Genomic DNA, 23,622 nt, shown 5'->3' on the forward strand with positions numbered 1-23,622 from the left:
TTTACACTTGACCCTGTCCTAGAGTGGGCGGATAAAATAGAAGGAAAGGCATACTTCATGTATTTTGTTTGGGGGGTGGAAGATGCTGTGATTTTTCTGGTCTGCACAAAGCTTTCACATCCCCTGCCCATCCATCTCACACCATTGCCGTCTCACACTCCTTGGGGTGTAAATTAATGATAGTACTTTGAGCACAACTGTGGTGTCTTAATAAGCTTCTATTTCCTCAACGAGAGGGCAATTTCTGAATCTTTAGGTTACTTTTCAGCTAAAGGAAAATGACAGTACCAGAAGGTAAAGATGGGTGACATTTCCACAGGAAGATCTGGTGTTGATTCCCCCCCCCCCCCCCGGGCTTTAAAAATTATTACTATTATTATTATCCCCCCTATTTTCTTTGTGTTTTTTGTGTGTGTGTGTATGTGTGTGCGTTAAAGCCCCTAAATGTGTCATGCTTTGTCACATCCTCTGTGTGTGTTTTTAGAGAACATTTGAATAAAAGGCTCGATGCCAGGTATTGGTGACACAGGGGGTGGAATTTTCAGCCGTTCCACAAAGAGTTGGCCGCCTCTATTTGCATAAGGTCAGAGTAGTGCTTCTGATAGAACTTTACCAGCATCTCTGTCTCTTAGCAACACTCTTGCACTCTTGGTCCCTGCATTAAATTGACTGGTCCCTTCCTTTTCTTCCTTTCATTGGGAGGCTTACAATAAAATGTCACCCTTCCAACCTGTGCCTGTCACCCAGTAGGTCATCTGTATCTCCCCCCACCCCCTCCCTTTTCCCTCCCCTCCTCCTTTCCTTTCTCTCCAGCTCCAATTAGACGATGAGATTATTCATTTGGTGGATTCCCAAAACTGTTTCATTTTATTGTGTTAATTAATATTAATACCATTTCTCCCTTTGTTATTAATAAAAAGCCCTCATAAACAGAGGCGCGATAAGGAGCAAATTGCCAGCACCTAGCAAACAATGGGCCTGGAGAGGGCTAATAAGGCGAGTGGAGATATAAGGAGGAGGGTTTAGGTCAGCCTCCCACCCATTTAGTTGATGTGGGGTTGAGCACAGCGTGGAAGCCCTCGAAGCTCTTGGAATATGCCAGGCAGCCCTCTTGGCTCTGGGATGGGAACGAGTGACAGGATCCAGATGCTGATAGGTGGTGTTAATGGAGGGTCACATTTGGACAATAGTATCCATCACTTGCCTCCTGGCTCTTCTGTCAGATGGAGTCATTGCTGACTACTCCATCACTTAGATTTGGGATAGATTCAATTATTACCTTCACCTTGGCAACAGGATGTACAAATCCATGCTCAAAGGACTAAATAATGCTAGTAATGATTGTTATTTTTTGTAGTGCCTTCCCTCTTGTTTATCTAAAAAAAGAAAAAAGAAAAAAAGAAGAAGCCCCTAAGTGTTCAATACACTCCTTTTTATTTTATTCTAAAAACAGCTGCCCGGTTACTCAAGCCCACAGGAGAAGGGTTGCTTAATTAGCACGAAGAAACTTTTGTTTGAATGCCTGAATGATTATTGCTGATTTTTATAATTTTTATCGGTTGCCCAAATTAAATAGTGTCTGGATGTTTTCTAAAGTTTTGGAAGAGTGTAAACTTAGAGTCTGTGGGCTGTCTTAAAGGGTACATAGAAAACGTATCTTTCTTTTGAGAAGTGTTTGCAACTGAGCAAAAACAGGAGTCATCTTAGAAAGGAAAGGAGAGGGATAAAGAGGAGAGGAACACTTTACACACTTTATATGATTTTTGTTCATGAAGTTATGAATTAATTTAAATCAGGTTAAAGACAAAGACATTTAATATACTGAGAAGGTCTGCCTGAAGAGAGTGGAAATCAGGGAGACATAGGGATGGTGCTGAATGTCCTTTGAATTTTTTCTCTGCTTTCCCTTGAACAGAGAAACTGACCCCCTTCTTAGAGGAGTGGTTTGTTTTCTGTAACATCCCCTTGAGTGGTGCAAATGGTAAAACACCCTGTTTTTCCATGATATTTTCACAAAACCTTAGCCTTGCTTTCTCCTTGCATGCCCTGTAATTCTTGCCAGATAAATTTGCAGGTAATGGGGTCTGAGCAAAGCAACCAAGGTTAAAAGTCAACTAGATCCTCTTTAATAATTCACGTGTCATATTTCTTCCACTATGTCAAGTTTGCTAAAGAAGATGGACAGGGGCTGACAGGCGGCCACTTGAGTTTATTATTCCAAGCCTCAGAAGGGAAGAAAATCATAAAAAATGATGCCCCCACTCTTCTTACAAAGGGGCTAAAACAGCCCAAACCTTTCTCAAGGTGTCTAGACTCTTCCTCCTCTCCTTGCTTTCCACCACTTCTCCAAGCTGCCTAGAGGATTTGCAAAGATAGGAGTGCAAAAAAATATTCCTAAGGAATTATTTTATTTTCATTTACTCCTCTTTACAAATTTGTCCCCTTTCCTCCTTACCAGCATCTTTATTCTTATACACTCCCACTGGCAATTCTGCTCATACTTTTTGCCACAATACAGAACACCACTGCCAGAGCAACTTCAATTCCAGACAGTGGCTTAGTTTAACTTTCTCATCCACGACCTTTTTTCTTTTTACAACTGCTTTTTGGTGACGTTGTTGGTGACAGCTTCACATGTCTTTGACTTAAATCTCTCTATTCTTTTTTTTTTTTTTTTTCTGGAAGGGTGTAGGGGAAGTTCGAATTGTGTGTTTTAAAGTTTTAATAATTTGCTGTTTCCAGAAAGAGGAAAGGATGCAGTACAGATAGGACAAAAACCTGTGAAGTTGAGAAAGTTTTAAGCATATTTGAGTTTGATTCTGGATATGAATTGATATTTAACCAGATTCCAGAAAGGAAGACAGAAGAAACGGATGTATAAAGATTACGTACCTGTTAAGAACTTTGCCTGGATGCAGAAATCAGCATCGTGCTCCATGAAGCTTGCATTTTACTATTTGCTCATGTTTCCCCGGCAGATTTTTAAGGATCCCAGTTTACACAGACCAAGCCAAGGGAGTGATTTCGTTTACAATTTCTATCTCCCAGTCTTTTCAAGAGCAAAATATTAGAGGGAAGCTTTCTATTGTGAAGGTTAAAACTTTTCCACGTGCTACTTAATTAATGAAAAGGATCTTATAGTTTTGTGCACTTTTTTCCTGATTAGTGGCAAATGGATAGCCATTTGAAGAACAATTATTCTGCTTTATTTTTTCACTCTGAAGAGTTTTAAAACAAAAATAACAAATAAATTGATCACATGACAAATATAGTTTTATTTTTAAGGTACAATTATTACAGTGGCACATCGCGACAGAAAAATAAATAGTATCTCCTATTCCATTTGTTTTGTGAGTTCAATGCAATAAAAAATATATATATATTTTCTGGTGGCCTTTCCCCCTCACTAGTTTCATGACTCTTTGCATTTAAAACAAATTTTTGCAGCAGTAGCTTTGCAGGCGATGAGCACCCAGGGCTTGTTTTTCAGGCTCAGTTGTTTAATACGAGCTTTCAACTTCAGTTACAAATTTGAGATGGAGGTCTATTTATATACCTGATATGAGTTGTTGTGGGTAGGTGTAACTGAGAGCTCCAAAGGGAGAGCAAATAATTAAGGTTTATAAAAATCAGGCACATTTTGACAGGAGGAGAATAAATAGTTCTCAAAGAAACTATAGTAAAAGATTGGGTCGGGGTTGGAAAAACAAAGTTGGGGGGCGCTGGTCTGTTGCATCGTTGGGGGAGGGGTAAAAGTGTGTCCAAGGTCATCACTCCAAGAAACAGCCTGTTTCAAACCACTCTTTAAAACTTTCGGGGGTTGCTTCATGTTAGCGATTAAACACGCACGCTAGCACTTGAGCAGTTTAAAAAACCCAAGCGGGACCGGCCCTCTTTCAGCGAATGGGAAAACTCCAGGAGTATTAGCCACATATGTGCAATTTATCTGTTCTCCCTCCTCAATGGTAGAGCTAGACAAGGCCGTTCACATTTTATTTGCATAGATTTTTTTAAAGAGGAGAGGGGGAAAAGAAGAGAATCTGTAGTTTATTTTTAAGCATTTTGCCCTAGTGTGCTAAATATTGCTGGCAGAAAGTTTCTAGTTTCTGGCGTTGATTGAGCTCAAACCCTTCAAGAAAACGAACTTTGTAGTGAGCCTTGATTTTGAAACTAGTTACCACATCTTTTTTAGATTGGAGCGACGACAGTGGAATTGGGAAAAACATATCACCCCTTTTGGATTACAAGATTGCTTCCACATCCTTTCTTCCTGCATTTCTCCAGATAACTGCATCGCCTACCCATCCCCCAGCTAAGTGGGCGCCCTTGAGACAACCCAACTCTTGCAAGCTCCACTTCAAATTGGAGGGCTGGTTTTGTGTTCTGTTGGGGGGCCCCCAGCCCACTGAGTTCAGGGCAGGACAAGGCTCTGCAGGTCTGAGCACTCACACAGACAGAACTGTTTTCCACTCGTGATGCGTGAGGAAAAGGCTTTGCAAAGCTGTCAGGGAGAAGGAGGATGCGTTCCCCACCCAGCTACCTCAGCTGGGTCAGAGGGACCCTGGCGGCTGTTAAGACTGCAGCGCTGATTTAGCAGAAACCCCCTAAGTAATATCTCCCACCTGGCAGAAACTATGTCTCTGGTGTGATTTCGTTTTTCTCCCATTTTAACTAGGTGAGAGGAGAGAAATTCAGAGAAAAACCAGCACAACTGGAAGACAGTCTAGTGGAAGTGCTTATGAAGTACATTATAGTACTTCATACATTATGGCCCACATACATTGCAGTGTGGATGCTTCTTTTCTCTCAGAGGTCCAGAAAGAAACAGCCCCGGGGAAAGGGAAGTGTAGATTGCCTACACGGTACCTAGAACGCAAAGTAGCAAATTTGGGCGGAGAGGGTTGGCAGGAATGTTCTGGGACGATCAGCTGCAGTAGTGGCTTCTGACTTTCGGAGGAGCGGAGGGGTTGGCTCCCGGTGGGCTCTAGGCTGCGCTGCGAGGGTGGGCGGTGAGACTGGGGCGCAGCGCCGGGGACTCCGAGGCGCGTCTCCCTCCCGGCCCGGCGCGCGCCGACACTGGGCGGCTGCCACCCGCCCGAGGGCCCGAGCCCGCAGATTATCTCTCGAGTCCTGCTAACACCTATCATTTGAAGCCATCTTCGCTCTGTCTTCCAAACATCTCGAGCATTTTTGATTCTACTCGCCGCTCCTTCTTATTGAGTTCTCCGTGTCTCTCTGCAACTTGTCATAACCTGCAATAAAATGACCTTTCCGTGGGGAGTGAAAGTCCAGAGGGCAGCGCTTCTATTTTCAGCTGACAGCCGAGCAAAGGAGCCGCGGCGGCCTCCCTTTTGTCCGCCTCCGGGTTTAACTCCTGCGGGGCCGGGCCGGGAGATCGAGCCGGCGCCGCTGGCCTCCTGGCCGCGGGCTCCGAGGTCCGGCGTGAGGGGAGCCCGCCACCCCGAAAGCACCCCGGGCCGAGCGTCCTTCCCAGCTCCCGGCTCGGCCCGCGGGGATCGCTGCGGGCAGGGGCGCGGCTGGGGGGAGAAAGTTCTAGGCCCCCAGGGCTGCGTGCACACGTGCTGCTCAGGAGGATTCCTCAAAATGAGAGGAGACTATTAGCACTTTTCTTTTGGATTCGAGGGGACCTTGACCGAGAGGAACAGCACAGGGCAGGGGAAAACAGAAGAATGATACCGAGGTCACGTCGGCCAGCATCCCGGGAGCTTTTCACTGGGCTGGTTACTTAACGAGTTCAAACCATTGCCTTCATGAATCAAACCCATCCTATAATTGTCTTCACAAACCTGGATCGAAACAGGGAGATCAGTTCGAGATTTCCTGTAAGACGTGCGCATTAAGGGCTAACACGATGGAGCCCTAATCTCACCCGGGTAAGGGAGGACGCAAATTCGGGGGGCAGCACCCTCCCGAAGGGATCGCGAGTTGGGGTGTCCCTCGGGCCGCCTGTCCTAGCAAGGCTGAGCGTCCCTGAACATAAACTCTGGTTTTGCACTCTCCTGACAGAGAGGTCCCCGGGCTCCGGGGATACCCCCTCTCCTGCCACCAGGATGTATTTGGAAAGGCCCTCCCGCCTCCCACTTTCTTCTGAACTGACCAACCTCAGAGAAGTCACCTTAGAATTCGGGTGGGAGCCCGCGAGTCTCCCAGGCATTTTTTATTTGTCAATAGTTTGTTACAAAGGAGAAGCAATGGCGGTGATGTCACCCTAGGGGTGGGTGGTAGGAAGACAGGTAATGGGGACAGATGACTGGGAAAGGAGAGCCAAACCAGAAGCCCTGCAGCTGCCTTCCTGGCGCCTTATGTTGCCCTAGGTTTATTTGTCTAAAGGAGGAGTCTAGGCGGTCCCTCACACAGACCGTGTCAGGGTTTCTCCTCCCTGACCCCTAGGGCCGCATATCCAACCCAGGAACTTTTTTTTCCAGAGGTCCCCAAAACGATAACGGGGGCTATATGAGACTGCTCCCATCCAGGCATTGGAATGGAAACAGCCTGCCCTGGCCTTGCTTCCTGGCCTGCCACCCTACCTTTTCAGGGGCGTCCCCAGGAGAGATGAGCACTGTGGCAGGCATGCGTGCCTGGCTGAGATGTCCCCCGTTCTCGCTCCCTCTCGCCCACGCCTCTCTTCCAATTCACACACTCTCTGCTAATTTCTTTCTGCTCTGGGAAGCTAATAAATTCCTAAAAACAATACTTTCAAAACCCAAACCACCTTCTATCCTCTATAGGAAACCTGGAGAAACTGGCCAGCTGAACTCTGCAGATGATTTCCTTTCAGGGACAGGGAAAATTTGTGTCATAAACTGGGATAAGAGAAGGAAAGTAGATTCGATTTGAAAGTAAGGGTTATTTGATAGTTCTCTACATAGAGTCCATTCTGTTCGGATTTTGTTTTGGGGGGGTTGTTTGTTTGTTGTTTGCTTTTTTTTTTTTTTTTTTTTTGCATTTTTTTCTTTTGCATACGAAGGCACTGGTGAGATGTAGTAAGGAGAAGTTTAATATCTAGGAAAACATAAGCAGCAGATGTTATTTTATCCCCTAAAGAAGAAAAATTAAGAAAAAAAATATGAAGAATATAGAAAAAGGCACTTGTGTTTGAGAAGCTGGTGTAGGAACACCCTGCTTCATTGTTTATTGCAATCCCTATTTCTCTTTTTGTTCTATTTCTCAAGGTCGATCTCTGGGTCTGAAGCAAGGCTCTTGATGTGGACATCTTAAAGTGGTGGTTTGCCATCAGTTGTGCAGGTGCTGCTGACTTTTAAGAAGGTGATTATTTCTGTCCTTTTTAATCTCTGGACAAAGCCCCAAATCCTTTTCCCCTGTGAGTTGTACTTTTGTGGAAACTATGAGGCCATAGTTTCTGAAAACTGTGTTCATTTAAAACACTGCTGGGAAATACTCACGACATATTTGAGGATCCTGGCCATTATAGTTTTATTCTCCTCAGCTGGCTTATAGGTTCTATTCAAAAACAAAGCTATTTGGGGACATGTAATAACTGGTAAATTTCCTGATGCACAAAAGAAAATGGTGCTTTCTGCCCACTGCCTATTTCCACTCGAAAGTGAATAATGCCCCAGTTACCACTAGGCCTGACTTGATTTATCTTGGTTAATAGGATTAACGTGTCAGCCTCCCTCAAGAATTTCCAAATGCAGATCTGGAGTGTCACTGACTGGCTGGTGTCTTGTTTCCTCTCTGATGGGCATAATGATGCACCTACAAGCCGAGAGCCTTTGTCCAGTGGGAGCAGGCAGATTATCTGTCTCCAGTGAAATAAGGCGTGTTGCAGCCACCTTTGCCAAGACTCAAAGCCAGAACCCAGTCACTATAAAATAATTGTGTCACTACCTCACTAGTGTACTGTCCATGTTGTATTTATCTTTTGACTATAATTGAATGGTTGAAAAGCAAAAATGTAGACAAATTCCAGCTGTATTGAGATCCGTTTCTTCCTTCAGTACCTCGGCCCATCATTAGATACTTTCCCTCTCTGCACAGGAGGTCAGAGTGTATAAATATAAATTGCATTTTGCATTACTTCTAGATGAGTGAAGCTGTCAAGGCAATAATATGAGCTTTCAGTCCCACATTCTACCATTTCTTTCCCATTTTTTGGCCAGGAGGTCATGTGCAAATTCAACATGACAACCCAGAAGACATGTCCAACAGACTTGTATTGTTATCCAGCTCGGTCGCCTGGCTCATAACAACATTAAACTCACATTGGTCCCCAGCATCCGCCAAACAGGAGCTTCTAAACATGGGACCCAGGGTTCTCAGAAAGTTCACTTCAGTGGTAACATTACATCTGAAAGTAGTAGGCAGCACTGGCCTAAAATATTTTTCACCCTGGGTTCATGAGAATGTCGTACTTAGAAAGACCAGAGCAGTGTCTTATACAACAAAGAACAAGGTGAAGAGCCAAAGAGCCCTCCAAAACACACACACAGACACAGAGACAGAGACAGAGAGAGAGAGAGAGAGAGAGAGAGAGAGAGAGAGAGGAAAATATTCTTGCTTCTATTTGAAATTATGCTCATTTCCCTGAATCCAATACTGATGTGGTTAGAAACAATTCTTGTTTGTATTGCAACAACAAAGACGGCATTAAGGAAGCCATCTTAAAATATGGATTGGTCTTGGACTCTTATTATGAAGTTTTTGATAGCATTGTTTTAAAAATTCAATTGCATAACAAAAAATAAAGTTTTAGCAGCTTTTTATAACCATCATTAAAAGATAACCCTCCTTAAACCACACTGTAGTGAAGGGATCAGAAACTTTCATCAATTTGAAGGAAGCTGAATGGCTTGTAGGATTGGTAATTGTCTATCGATGTGACCCATTCATGTCTTGCCCAGATTGCAGTTAACAGAGAGCTGTTGTTCGCTGACAGGGTGTTTGATGGTTTCTAGGAAATGAGTGGCTGTTTCCATTCCTGTTCCAAATGGACAGGTGTCTACATCAGAATTGGCAACCTGGTTGGCAGACTCAAAGAGTGGCCAACGAGCAAATTGTTTATGGGGAATAAACTTCCCTCCCTCCTGTGATGACTGTCCACACGTGTGAGTGCTGATAGTGGTGGTGGGGTGGGGAGTGGGGGGACTGGAATGGAGAAGCTGGAGGCAGAAAGACTGATACAGGTTCATGAATCATAAAGGAGCTGAAGCCCTTTTGTTCCAAGTGGTGCCATATGCAATTGCACCGCTCCTGGAGCTCATCTTTTGCTTAAACACATTGTGTGTGTGTGCTAAGTGCACAAATAAAAGTCCATAAAAGGTATTTAGTCTTTTTTGGGATGCTCATATCAATCTCAACCAATAAAATAAAATAAGGTTTCTTACACTTTGTTAAATCAGCAATGTTTTCATTCATCTTTCCCTTCTTAAAGAAAGTGTCCTTGTTTTTATCCCCTCGGATGAATTGAAGGTGCTTAAATACTGAATATGAGGAAGAACCTGGAAGAATCATACCCGAAAATACTAATGAAAAGTAGGAGTGCCCCTCTTGTCCTCCATAGGTAATGTTACATGTTATCACATAATACTCAAGGATGACCATCAGATATATGAAAGTATTTATCTCTCCTTTGATTTTCACACATATTACTTACAATCTCAAGTTATTATTCATGCAATGATTTTTTACTACCTAAGTGTTATTATAAAGCAATGTATGTATGATACATATACTTAAGAAAAAAGCAATTATTGTAATAATGCAAGATTTGATGTCCTTTTATTGTCTAATCTCTACTTTCACATGAATTAAAGTTGTTTTAAGTTTGGGAAAATGTCAATTATACTAATAAAAAACCGTCTGGTATGAAACTGAAGCAGTCATTGTTGACAATGAGGAGATTTGCACTTATTTTTGAACAATTTTTTCAGGATATCAGTGCTTATTGAGAATGTTTGACTTTTTGATATCTAATATTTTTAAGCTTCCAGTCAGAAAAAGATTTTACAGGTCTTCTCCTTTGCCTAACATTTCTCTTCTATTTTTCATAAAATTATTTGTGCAAACTTGACATTAATTTTTAGTTCATTTTTACTCCACTACATTGCCAGAAATTGTAGCAATGAAGGTCAAAGTATTTTTGGAGTGAGGCTATATCCTGCACCTCTATATGATGCATTCTAGGACCTTGGGCACTCATGATCTCACTATCTTGGCCTCAGTTTCTTCATCTGTAATAGGGATATTAATAGTCCCTATTTTATAAATTTATCTGAGGATTCATGAAATAACATGCTTCCCATGTTCCAGGAGCAGACTAAGTTCTCAATCAAAGATAAGCACCATTATTGTTGTTGATGCTGCTGCTGATAATGGTAATGTAATGCTGCTAAGTGTTAATATATTCATCTTCACCCATGAAATAGAAATAGCAATCCCTGAAGGGCTGTAGAAAATCCTGAAGTCAGCTCAAGTGTGTTAAAGCATTTGGTATGGTGGCTGAAGCAGAGCACACCTTCAGTAAATAGGGGATAGTTTTGTTTTATTTGCTTTATTCAGAGAGTCAGTGGAAATGAGTGAAATATTCACTTTAGGAAGGAAATTCATTCTTCAAGATTTCCACTTGGTAATTTTCCAAGTATGGATCTAGAGGCTTTGTTGATAGAGGATGGCAGGAATGAGACCAAAGTTGAGATCTAGGCCCAGTTAGCCTCTTTGTCCTGTAGCCATAACTTATACCCAGCCCTCTCATGGATTTGCATCACTGAGTGGTTGTGAGAGACCTCAGCAATGGTGGGTGGGTCTGAACAGTCCGAGTTCACCTCTACCTCTGCAGGAAATACATGAAATAAAACTCAAGGTATACGTTTCACTGAACTAAAAGTGTGTCAGAATCTGGAAGAGGATGTTCAGAGCTGGAATATATTGTTTACTTCCTGATATTATTAATTTATTTCTAGAAATAGAGTCAAACCTTTCTCATGTTTGCCTTTGAAGATAAACTGTGGTGCCATGTAAAGGTTCATCTGCAAGGTACCCAGAGGAATCCTGAAGCCAGAAACCTTCAGCATCTGCAGGAAGAGTCAGGTATTTTTCTGAAAGCTTGCTCTGCCAGAGAAAGAGCCATCAGTTCTGGTTCTTTGGGGACTTTACACTGAGCCAATGATTACATTTTACTCGGATTTTGGAGGGGGCGGGGAGTTCATATATGCCAAATAAAATTTCATGTTGAAAATAATATTTCATTGTTTGGAAAACTCCCTTGTATATCAGAGCTCATGGATATAATCTCCCTCTGGGAAAGAAAAAAAAAAAAAAGAAGAGTTGAAATTTCCATTCTAAAGCTATTTATATATAAAACAACTAAGTAAGATTCTTGTGCTGACTCATTCTGTATTTAAAACCAAGCATTCCTCAACTGATTAGACAGAAAAACAGGCTATAGCACCCTTAGTTGCATCAAATTTTGTGTGTGTGTGTGTGTGTGTGTGTGTGTGTGTATTTCAACTGTATCAACACTGTCCGGTGATATTTAAAATCTCTAATGTCTCCAGTTCAGCAAGAAAGCCAAGTGGAATTGGGTTTGCCCTGTTCTCTCTAAACATAACTGCCTCATTCTGTAAGAGTGAATTGGATTTGGTGTAAATTAAAATGTAGGCAAAGAGAAGTAACTTCTCTACCCAGTCATCACTGAAGACCCATGCAGCCAAGTGTTTGGCATTTGCTGTTTGTCTGCTTTTCTGACCACAGGTAGCAGTCGAATGACAGGCACACAGATGGACATGTTGTTTGATTAATGGTGTCTACCAGGCCTGGTGGTGAGGATGCAGGAAATGGTGGCAGACACCAGCTAGTCCCCTTTTTGGTTTATTGCCTTTTCCAAGGATTGAAGTGAAGAAGAATCAGAAAAAAAATCTAACCCCAGTCTTTGCTAGAAAATCTGAAGGCACCTTTTTTCTTGCCAAGCCTAGGCCTTTGGTGAGAAGCCACACCAACTTTCTGATTGGCCCATCAAAATTACATCCTCCCTCTCCCTCCCTCCTTCTCTTCTTCTTTTGTTCCTTCTTTCCTCTCTCTCTCTCTTTCTTTGTTCTTTTGTTTTTCCTTGCCTTCTTCTTCTCCCCTTTCTCCCAAGCACTCTCACCTCTGTGACCTCAGAGTGCAAACTGAATCACCAGGATGAGCTCTCTGCAGAGTCCCCGGGGTATGACTTTGGGCAGGGCAGGAGCAGCAACATGAAGGCCTATGTCACCCTAGCCCATCAGTCTGTGAGTGTGCCCCCCCACCTCTAACTACATGGGTTGTTCTTGAGCATGGTGCTTCTAATGCATCAAGAACACACCATGATTTCACCATTAAAAATGGGTCAAACATGAAGCCACAGCCTTGTGATCATGCTCCAAGTTGAGAATTCTTTCCTTGGCTTTTGAAATTTTATTTTGAATACAGAATAGTGATATTTAAATGGCTTTTTAAAAAAATTAATTTGTTTTGAAAAGGTAATAGAACTGTGCCAATGGTAGAAAGAGATGAAAAACATTCTTCCAGTCTTATCTCCCAACCCTCCCACCCAAGCTCACCAGTGCCCTTTTTAAAAATTAATAGAATTTTTTTTAGCTGTTTTAGATTTGTAGAAAAATTGAGAGGAAAGCACAGAGAGTTCCCATATATCTTTTAACCAGTCAGTTTCTCCTTTTATTAACATTTTGCATAAGTGTGCTGTCTTTTTACAATTGATGAGCCAATATACATTATTATCTAGTAATGACATAGTTTACATTAGGATTCACTCCTGGTGTTGTACATTCTATGGGTTTTGACAAGGGTATAATGACACATATCCACCATTACAGTATAACAGAGTAATTCTACTGACCTAAAAATCCTCTGTGCTCTGCCTATTTATCCCTCTCTCTCCTCTAATCCCTAGGAACCATAATCTCTTGACTGTCCCTATAGTTTTACCTTTTCAAGAATGTCATATAGCTGGAATCATGCAGTGTGTACCATTTTCAGACCAGCTTCTTTCACTTAGCAATATGCATTTACGTTTCCTCCGTGTCTTTTTGTGGCTTGATAGCTCACTTCTTTTTCTTGATGAATAATATTCCATTGTCTAGATGTACCATAGTTCGTTTATCCATTCACCCATGGAAGGATACATTTTTGCTCCCAAGTTTTGGCAATTATAAATAAAGCTGCTATAAACCTCCATGTGCAGGTTTTTGTTTAGGTTTTTCAACTCATCTGGGTAAATACCAAGGAGTGTGATTGCTAAAGGTCATATGGTAAGAGTATGCTTAGTTTTGTAAGAAACTGACAAACTGTCTTCCAACCCACTGCCCTTTATGGTACTTTCAAAGTGCATATTAGCTCAATAGGCACTTAGTGAAGGTGAAGACAAAGGCCCTGCCTGAAGACCCAGGCCCTGCCAATGGCTGCTGCTGGACACCACGGTAAGAGCTGCCTCCATCTGCAGAAACACAGGGTTACTGCGAACAGCAAGAACTCAAGTAGGCTACAGGGGTTTTTTCTTGGCTTTGGGATTTACTTGCTCTGTGATCATGGGAAAATTGCTCAACCTATCCATGCTTCAGTTTCCTCAATTGTTATAGGCTTGGTAATAGTACCTAGACACCAGGGTTCTGAAAATTACCTGAGATGGTACATGTACACCTTAGCACAACACTTGGTGCAAGTAAGTGCTCAATAAACATTAGCCATTTTTATATCTTATTACCTAAACCAGCATCTTTCCCCCCCAAATAACCAGTGTATTCTTTTGTGATGAAGTTGTGTGACAGTGCATTCAGAAACACCCAAGACAGAACAATTTGATACATGGTGAAATCTGGTGAGAAAAAATGTGCAGCAGATGAAATGAAAGGAAACCACAACTAGGAAGAAATCGTCATTAAGTGAAGTTGCTTTCTTGTCGGAGATCTTGGTCCATGAAATAAATTCCCTCACTTTACTCTTGCTCCTGGTCCCCGTTAGTAACTTGCTGGCTCAGAATCCTCTGGGGTAAGTCCTGGATTACGAAACGCCCTCTCTCTGGTGGCCTGCCAAAGCCTGTTCCGCAGACATGCAGGCTACCCTGGCACTCTTGCATGGTGAGCAGCCTCCTCACCCTGAGGGCCTTACTAGTGCTCATGTTTTTTTCTTTTCTCAGACAACTCCACAAGCAGGCAGGAGGAGGGCCATTAAGCAATCCATGGTTGAGGTGTTTTTTTGTTTTTTTTTTTTTAATTTCTTCAGGCAATTCTTATACAAAGACATAATGCTATGTGCTGACAATGAAAAATAAATGCACTGTAGCTGTATCTTCTTCCTGTCGGGTTTATTTTGAAAGTTAACAAACAAACGAAAAGCAAATTCTCTCCTGTGCATTTCTGATTAATAACCTATGACTCTATGCAATACTAAACTCCAGTAGAAGTTGAAACATGTGAGTGTGTCTACCAGCTGATTTGTCTTCATGATATCACATAACTAGTTTTCCTGTTTTAACTGCATGGGCAGGGTTTAGGTGTCATGAGGTCAGAGTGTATGAAATTTTTGTTTAAACTAAGGTAAACAATGAAATCCGATAACTTATGCAGGGCAAATGGCTCCAAAGCAGGCACTCACTAATATGAGTTTTACCTGCATTAATAAAGCCTGGCACAAAGGGCATATTTGGATCAAAATATATCTGAATTAGTGTAAAACTAAAATATGGCAGCAGGGCTCATAATCATGCCTAGGAATTACAAACAAGGTAGGTTTGAAAAGTTGAACCAATGGAGACACGGGTCTGCTGGTGTCCCTCAAAGAGATGGCAGCAGCTCTATTTTAGGATTGTTCAGCCCATTAGTCCTGCGGGAAGGAGATAGGAAGAGATCATGGGATCAGAATGAATTGTCAGAGAAAGGAAAGAAAGAACAAAGAAAACAAAGAAAGAATCATTTCCAAGGATAGGCCTTTTGCTCTAAATTTTCTTTGAGTACACCAGGGCCCAGAAAAATTTCTCTTTTCTAGAACCTTTTGTGCCTAAGGTCTAGCCTGGTGAGTCTGGGTGATGACTGACAGTACAGTAACCAGAATCGGACAAACCCGACTTAAAGTCCTGCCCCTACCCCTTTCTAGCTCTATAACATTGAGCAGTTCTTCTCTAAGCCTCAGTTTCCTTAGTTGTGAAATTGAAACAACAATAGAAACATGCCTTCTGCAGCTGTAAGGCTTACATAAAATAATAGTGCTTAGCACAGTGTGTGCTGCATAGTGAGCACTCAGTCTAGATTGTTACTGCGTTATTGTTGTCATCATTGCTGTTCTGAGCGAACTATTCCTGTTGTGGAATATTTTTCTATCTGAAACAGAAAATAGGCAGGAAACGGGTTAGTAACAGGGTTCAGGCATGAACACTGGGGCCGGGTATTTCTGCGTATGTAGATGACACCAGCTGTGTTGGATCAGCCATCTAATTCTGTTCTAAGAACCTTTTCAGTGGAAGACTCCGTGAGGGGTTCTGGGGAGTACAGAGGGGGAGAGGTGAATATGATGTTGTCCCTGCCTGATAAGCACACTACCTGTGCAGGGGGATTCCACACACATAGCTGTCCAGTTCGAGTTGCAGTCATGTAAAGTTTTCTTCAAAATAAAATATCTTCTCAAAATAAGATTGGCGTCCTTGAATCTAAATTAACACACATATTATCCTAACCCCTGTCCTTTCCCAAATATACATAGTATTAATAAAATTATTTTAGTTTAAAATCTCTTTGAATATTACCCGAATATTCAAATACATCTAAGCAAAAGAGTTTTGTCCTATACACTCCTTGAGGAAAACGTTGTTTAAAAGTTTAAGCAACATCTCTGCCCTAAGCATGAGGACACTGAGTGAACACTGTTTGTCCCTTTTCATCCAAAACATTCCTCTGTCACTGTATCAACATGATTGATCTCGATGATTTGGCACATAATCTCCACTTCAACTTTAATTCCTTCTGATAATAAAAAGACGTTGAAGCCAGAAACTGAATGATGGTCTAACACCCAACACCGATTCTGCCAGCCAAGCATAGAAAATATTCTTATACTTGCAAAAGAGATTCTATGTCTTTGATAACTCTCCTAACCATTTCCTTTTGTTAGGCCAAACAGAAAAATCACATGAGACGCTCAGCTCTAATTAAATAGATAAGCAGACAGCCTCTTAAATTGGGAAGTTGAATTGATTCAGGAAGATTTGGAATAATTTGGAAGAAGGGCCTGAGCCAGACTACATTCTTTTTGGACAGTAAGTCAGACCTCCATCAGGCAGAGGTATACCTAGCCCTGAGGATGCCTTTTCTAGCAAATGTTCTTCTACACTTGAAACCAAGTGTTCCTTGGTCTGTTGTCAGTCCTGCAGACGTAGTGGGGGATTAATGGAGAACTGGGCTTTCATCTTCACGTGCAGTCAGAGCCATGCAATTATCTTTCTGCATCAGTAGCATGGGCAAGGAGAACATGATCCCAACCTCTAATTTCCTCTCACTTTCAACAGAGTGGCCCTTCCCCTGGGTAGGATATCTCAAATTGCTTAATTTTTACAGCTTTGGCTACAAAAAAAGAAAAGTTTTGAGGGCTAGTATCAAAACTATTAAGTACCTAAAAATGTGTTTTCTGTGGTATCTCTAAGTTGCAAGCGCTTGATGCTGAGAGGAGGACCCTTAAAGAAAAATCTCTCTACACCTGTAGAGTGAACCCTTTGCCAGCTTACAAACACATAGCCTCCATAGTCCCCAGCTAGTTTCCCTGGGCTGCCCATGTCACATACTCAGGGCCCATTTAGAGAAGGGTTAACAGGGATGCAGATATTTTGTATTATCTTGAATTTCTAACATTCTCTTCCTTGAAGTTCTAAAACTACTCAAAGGATTTTATTGTAGTGATTCCAATTCTACCTAATATTTACTCTGTTTAGGGAAAAGAACAGCCTCTTTTCCCCAAATAGCTTTCCAAGTGCTGGCATTAGTTTTGATTTCAAAGCAACGGCTGGCACTCCTAGCCTAGACGGCCTTCTCTGGAACTCTGCCCTTTGGCTGTGCTGGACTTCCTTCAGCTCCTCTGCACAGGCTCCTTTTGTTTTGTGGATGATTTTTTCTTCCTGTAACTCCTTCCCTGGCCCACCTCCACCCATCTCTCACGCGTTGGTTTTCACATCATTTCCCACAGGAACTTTTCACAGCCCACTCACCTAGTGTGCGTCTTGTCTGTGCTCCTGGGGTCCTTTAGAATGATTCCTGACATGATTGCTTTTTGGTCGCCTGGTCATGCTCTGCGAGCTCAGAGACCATGTCTGTCTTATCCCTGTATCCCAGCACCCAGCACAATATTAGTATTATCTTGAATTTCTACCTACCATTCAATTTTTTTTTCTTTTTTCCTGATGGAATAATATTAGGTAGAGTTGGAATCATTATAATAAAATCCTTTGAGTAGCTTTAGAACTTCCAAGAAGTGAATGTTCGAAATTCAAGATAACACAAAATATTATATTATAATACATGGCAGGTGCTCAGTAATCTTGGATAAAAGTAAAAGAGAAGGCAGAGAGGGAGGGAGACAGGAGGAGAGGCAATGAAGGAGGAGAGAGGAAAGGGAGGAAAAGGGTCGGTGCAGAGCCACTCACGATTTGTCCAAATGCACCGCACAACCTCTCCCTTCCTCTCTTCTCCTTCCTTCTCATTCTTTTCCTCTTCACAGAAACTTCAAAATTAAATCAAGTAAAAACCACCCCTGCCTCATTGTGTGCCCAATTTGATCTGCATTTTGTCTGGGGTTTTTTTGTTTGTTTGTTTGTTTGTTTTGTCATTCTGCACCCTGACTCCACAAATTTAAATATATTTTAAAGCCAACTTACTGAACAAGTATGAAGTACTGGGTCTCTCTCACACACATCTCAACAAGTAAATTACAAAATGTGTTTTATTAAAATACAATATTTTTTATTTAAAGCTTGAAAATCTTACAAAAATTGTCTGAAGCCATCCAGTAATTCCGTCTTGACAGTGACATTGCAAAACTAATGAAAAGAAGAAGCTAGAAATAATTTTATTTGGGGGTGCAGAGAGACGAGGCACATTTGGGGAAAGATCTAGAGAAAACGTGGTCTTTGGGTAGTCAGATCTTTTATGTGTATTTTTGTTTTATTACTAATTAATGCTCAAAGCATCTGTTTAATAAAATAGATGTGTATTCTATTTAATAAAAAAGAGGTGTATTCCCCTCCTTAAGGAATGTAAGGAAACAAAGATATGTCAAAGCCCCCTTTAGGATATTTCCAATGGGATTAAAAAAAAGAAAAATCCCGAGCTGTATAATGCTTTAAGGTGGGGAAAAAGTGAGCATAACTAGAAAAAAATCTTTCAAAGAAACTTTCCTTTGCTTTCAATGAATGTCCCTTTTTTGTGCAGAGAAATCAAGGATGAAAAAATAGGAGAGCTCACAATACAAAAGCATTACAGAGGTGAATAATACATTTTCATTTGGATTATTGTCTTCACCTTTCACTTCCTCACCTTAAGAAATGTAGCGCAGGGATGGCTGAGTTCCAGAGTAGGTTTGTTCATGACAGGAGATTTCAAAAGTTAGAATTACTAAGTCTGGGCTGGAAAATAAGAGAGATTTACTTAAGCGTTAAAGATATGTACTAGGCAGTAAAACTGATGGATCCTTATTACACTGTCCCATAAGAGACTGAGACACTTGAAGAAGTTAATGCTAAGGAAATTTAGGGAGGGAGGTTTCGGTAATGGGCCACAATAATCAACCGCATTGTATATTGACAAAGTAAAATAAAATTTAAAAAAAAAAAAGAAATTTAAAGCAAGTTATAGGAAATACTTCACCTGGAAGAATTCATGCTGAGGAATTTGCTCCCACAGGCAGTCATAAAATCAATCACTGCATTGGATTTTTCAAAGGGGCAGGATAATATACGACCCACTCTCCTGGCTGGGTGGGAAGGATAGCAGTAATCAATTCGCCTGCTTCTAGGAGATCACAGTTGATTACAAGTGAGGTCAGCAAAAGGATGTCCCCCACACTTGATCAGGATAATTAAAAAGTGTTCGCCCATGCTCGTATGTTCTAGAAGGAACGTGGAAATAGGATAGGATCAAATGGCCTGATCCAATATGACAAATGTTTTTTGACAGGCACAAAAAATTAAACACCACAAAAAATCAATCTCAGGAACTAATTAAAGTTGTTCTTAAAATATTTTTTCATAGAAGTGATTTTTTTCCTGCTAATATAAATATTACACAATGTTTTTGTTTTTTAATCTGATTCTCTGATAAGTATTTTCGGAGTATGTACATCTGCCAACCTTGAAAACAGTCAACGCCATGACTGTTTTTCCCAAAGAAGAGTAGAATTTAATTGAAAAGTTGTGAGTAGTCTGCAAACGTTAGCAAGGTAATGTCAATTTGGAGGTTGTCATGTTGAATGTCTGTGATAAAGTCCTTTGATAAAGTCATCACAATTTAAATTCAGGTTTTTGTTGGTTTTTGGTTTTTTTAGCTGTTATCTTCCCCTGCCTCTTTAACCTGTTTTTTGTTTGTTTTCTTTTTTGGAAATGTGATGTAGTCTCCAGGACCTCAGTTTATATTACTTTAGATGCATCAAACCAATGGTGTACCTTTAACATTTCTAATTTATGAGCTCCTGAGAGACCAAAAGTGCATGTCAGGTATAGTGGAAGCTCACATTTTCATTTGGGAACAAACGAGTGTCACATGACTAGTTATAGAAGAAATATGCTTTAAAAAGTTGCAAAACAAAATAAAATACTAAGCAAGTTATGGTAACACCTGATCTTTGACTTTTGATAAAGTGTGGCTGTGCTGAAAAGGCAAAGAAAACACATCCTTGCCACCTCTTGAGAACCAGGAAGTGTTACTGACTTCACCTGACAATGACCTGTCTAATTTCATTACCCATGTTAAAGAGAAAGCAAAAGTAAAGATAAAAGCTCTCTGAAAGTTCTTTCATGGTAAACCACCATAATTTGCAATAGTTGTTATAATTTGGAATTTAAGGACATACTTACTTTTATAAGCTTCTTTTATTTAAACATTGTACTGACCCCCTCCTGTAAAATGCCCCCACCAAAAACAAAAGCAAACAAAAAAACAGATAAAAAAGTAGATGTCTCAAGGCTAATGTCAGGGGCATTTTCTCTAGTCACCTTGGCACTGTGTCAGGAGCTCTACAAGGCATCCCTGACCAGCACATAGAAAACCCAAATGCATGCTCTCATGGATTTGGGGGTAAGTGTGGGAAAAGTTTGCATTGTTACATTCTCTCCCTGTTCTGGCCCTGACCCCTTTGTATGCTCCTCTCCCACCAAGTTTCTTCTTGAATTCTGCACTCCACACACAAGCTATGTTCACTCCCTCCTAACAGGCTTGGCTTCTTTTCTTCCCTAGACCAGGAATACTTGCCTCTTTCCTCCCCCTACCAAACCCTGACTTGGCTATCTTCTCATACTGATGGGCCACCCCTTTGGTTAGATGTCACCATCTCTGAGAACTCCCATCATCTGCAGTCAGAGTTCCTGTACATGTGCTCACAGCTCCCCTATGCTTCTATCACCATCTTTCTGTCTGTCTGCTTTTCTGTATCCACCATTAGATTTCAGCTCCACGTGGCAGGGATTTGGTCTCGCTGCTTCACTGAGCTGCATCTCTGACACACCGTTCAATGGTCCTGAATGCAAGAAAGAAACAACCAAGGTCAACAGGAAAGGCTGCCCCTTCTGAGAACATGCTTTCTATTTTCATTTGTCTTTACTCTACAAAGCCACTTGCTGATCAGGGTCTGCCCCAGTGAAATTGATGTTTTGACCATTATGTTCAAAGCCAACATTACAGAAGAACCAGTGTTGGAGTTGTGTGGAAATAATGGGTTTATCTTTCATAAAACGAATACTGGGGAAATCTGTAATGCAGTATGAACTAGGAAAAGTTCAAAACAAAGTAAAATGAGAGAAATACTTTCTTTGGGGCTTATTTAGTCTAGAAAAAAGACTCAAATTAGTGGGTTTTTTTTCTTACATGTCTACACTTAATTGTTTAATCAAATTGCAGAGTTTACACTTACCTGTTGGAAAATACAAAATCATCTTTATGTAATAATCTTTTGAGTACCTATAGCACATACTTGGCTTTTTGGTGACTCATCAGAATGGGGAAGAAGCCATTAGAAGGCAAGCTAGTGAGGTAAACTACTGATTGAGGCAAGTCACCCCCATTCTACCCATGATTGAAGGATACAGTTAATAAGGGCAGAAGCATGGCACAATCCAGATGAATGATGCAGTTCTTTATTTTTCTTTGTGAAAGCAGGTGGAGTCTGCATTTAGAGATATGTGATAGCAGTAGTAACAATAACTGGTATATTCAAGCAGAAGCAAACACACAGAGCATCATCTATGCGTTATTTCATTTAATCATCACAAGAATCCTATGAGGTATGGAATGATTTAACAATACTTGTGAGTAATTTGAGGCTAAGTAGCTAAGAAATTTGCCCAAGGTCACACAACTAACAATTAGCAGAACCAGGCTTCAAATCCATGTTCACTTGATTCCAGAGTTTTCTCTGTTATCTTCTAGTCAATACTCCCATGCTCACCCAAACCCAGACAATGAGATGTAGTGTGAAAAACCTGAGGTCTGGAATCTGAAGACTTGTTTTAATTATTTCTGGTATCAGCTTGAGTAAGTCACCCCATCTCTCTGGATCTCTATCTCATCATCTATGATATGAGAATAATAATACTGTTATCTGCCCTACCTGCCTTCCAAAGCATCCATGATAAGTGAGATAGTTTACATGCAAGAAGTTAGGAAACAGGAATGTGCTATACAAATATCAGTTGATAAGGTTTATTTAAAAGCGTAGTCTGTTGGTGGGTTTGTATGAATTTAGTTGGTATGTAGGGAGTATTTTATGTGTGACAGTTGAAAATTACTTCCACCCGAGCCAGATATGATCAACAGATGAAAATGATGGACTTTCCCCACACAGATAAACGGATGTAATTTGAAGGAGGGAAGTGGCTGTCCCATAACCATACACTCCAGGCTTGAGGAAACAGTAATTGGCACCTATAGAAAAATAGGACACAAAAATGAAGTTTCCATTTTGAGCATAGTTGTGCTTAGAACCAGCATTACTGGCAGATTATGCAAACGTGAATAATGGGTTTTTCCTGGGGATTAAAAAATGATCTCATCCAAACAATAGACTAGCATCTCCGTATTTATTTATTTGGAGAAGACTTACTACTTAAAAGGTTTTAGAATTTTGTTTTATAGCCTACGTACCTCCCTCCCTTATATATTTTTCTGTAAAAAAATGAAAATGCAAAAGGTGTTATCTACCTCTATTACATGTGCAGAACTCTGGGAAAATGTGTTAAAAAGAAGATAACTTGAACAAACTTCATCTGTCAGATTTTCTCACCTGTCCTTAGCATTATAGACCTACTTGCCTTCAGCACAAAATAATACCCTTGACTACAATAATTTACTTTTCCTCCTGCCTTTGTTGAGTACTTGAGCATGTATTTGAAAACTAGAATAGATATCTGTAGTTTTTTTCTGTCCAGCATCATTCCACCTTTATGGAATAATCCTTGATTTCCCTTTAGGACACCATGCCTTTTCTCTGTCCTCAGTCCTTAAGGTTTAAATGGTGCTGACTCCACGCATTGGTTCCAGCAGTTGGCAGGTGACCTAAGCCTGGCCAATCAGAATGATGGTGATTTTTTTCAAGGCCAGGCACGTGACCCAATTAAGATCCCTGGATACTAACTCTGGAATATTTAATACAACTACGGAGAAAGAGGCTAAACTAATAAGGTAAAACTTTTGAGATGCTGGTAACCATCTTTGCTGCCACTTGAAAATAATCTACTTGAGAACGAAGCCAACACAGAAAATGCAGAACCAAAAGATAAAAAATAATTTCCTATTGGTGTCATTTGCACACTTAGCTCTTCTCCTGGTCTTTTCATCACATGAGCTAACACATTCTCTTTTTTATGAGGCCAGTTCTAGTGAAGTTCTCTTACTTGCAACTGAAAGCAACTTCACTAACCCAAAGAAATTCATCAGTTGTACAAAGTTTCTATGGATTACATATATTGTCTTTTGAGACTCCAATAGCTTCTCGAGAATAGGAAGGAGAAATAGAAAGCAAATTAGTAGAGCTGGATTTAGTGCTTTTGTTTCATTTTCCTTCTCTGTTCCTGATCATCCCAGAATGTTGAGTATTAGCAACAGCAAACATGCATAGACTGCACGTAATATGACAGACACTCTTCTAACCCCACGGTTTTGGTTATAATTATTATCCTCATTTTACCAGCTAAGGACATTAAAAAAAAAAAAAAAAAGAATTATTTGCAGTGTTTCAAAAATCCAAGCACTGAAGATACAAGTTAAGCTTTAAAGTAATGCCCTCCAAATGTCAACATGTGTTGTATTTTTATCAACATAAGAATCTAGAAAAAGCATACTAGATTAATAGTTAAATTATGTTCATCCTGACACCAAAAAGTTGTTGAAGCTTTAAAAAGTCACCTAATTGTTCCTT

Source organism: Cynocephalus volans, chromosome 3 (genome assembly GCF_027409185.1).
Source record: "Cynocephalus volans isolate mCynVol1 chromosome 3, mCynVol1.pri, whole genome shotgun sequence".
NCBI classification, from domain to species: domain Eukaryota; kingdom Metazoa; phylum Chordata; class Mammalia; order Dermoptera; family Cynocephalidae; genus Cynocephalus; species Cynocephalus volans.